Raw genomic sequence first — 849 nt, forward strand, 5'->3', positions numbered from 1 at the left:
AAAGACCCTATTCTGGCTACTCACAGGTGAAACTCAGAGCAGCAAGAGACTAACTTGACCAAAATAAAATATATATAAATATTCAGTATTATTTCTGCCTCAGTTTGGACCTGTAAGATGTACATATATATATATGTAGAGAGAGATAGATAGATAGATAGAGATAGATAGAGAGCAGACAGCAGGAAATGAACAGTTTATGGGAGAATTCCATGAAAGCAATTGAAAAAATTGCTGCTGAGTCATTTTAATTTGAACACACAAAAACAACAACGACCAAGACAATAACATCAACAACAACGTTAGCAGCAATACCCGTTATGGAGACGTTTTTCACTTACAGCTGCAAAGATTTATTTATTTCTCCAGTTGCCACCTGATGCTTTTTGCCTTTCTTCTTCATCGTATTATTATTATTATTATTTTGTTGCTGCTATTGATGACAAAAACAAAACATACTGAAACACTTACATACATGCAAACATACATACATACAGACACACTATTCATTCGTAAACGTTTACATATGTGCAGAAACATTATATTTCCAGGTATTAAAAAAAAAAAAACATTTAATCCGTAAATAAAATTTACACAAGACTTGATTTCTTTTTTGGCTTTGTTTTTGCATATACTTTTCTTTTCCAGATCCACCACAGGGATTCAATCATTTCGCTTCATTTTTGTTTGTTTTTAGCTGGCTTATTTCACTTTGAGAGATGAACTGACTTAGTCATCCACTAACGAGTATACTCACAGTTTAAACCGACTCTTTGGTAAGGGAGGACGTGGTTGTTGGATTGGGGCTGGGGTGGGTGTTAGAGCAGAAATGGTTGAAGGAATTAGTGG

This window comes from Octopus bimaculoides, chromosome 11 (genome assembly GCF_001194135.2).
Source record: "Octopus bimaculoides isolate UCB-OBI-ISO-001 chromosome 11, ASM119413v2, whole genome shotgun sequence".
Taxonomy (NCBI): domain Eukaryota; kingdom Metazoa; phylum Mollusca; class Cephalopoda; order Octopoda; family Octopodidae; genus Octopus; species Octopus bimaculoides.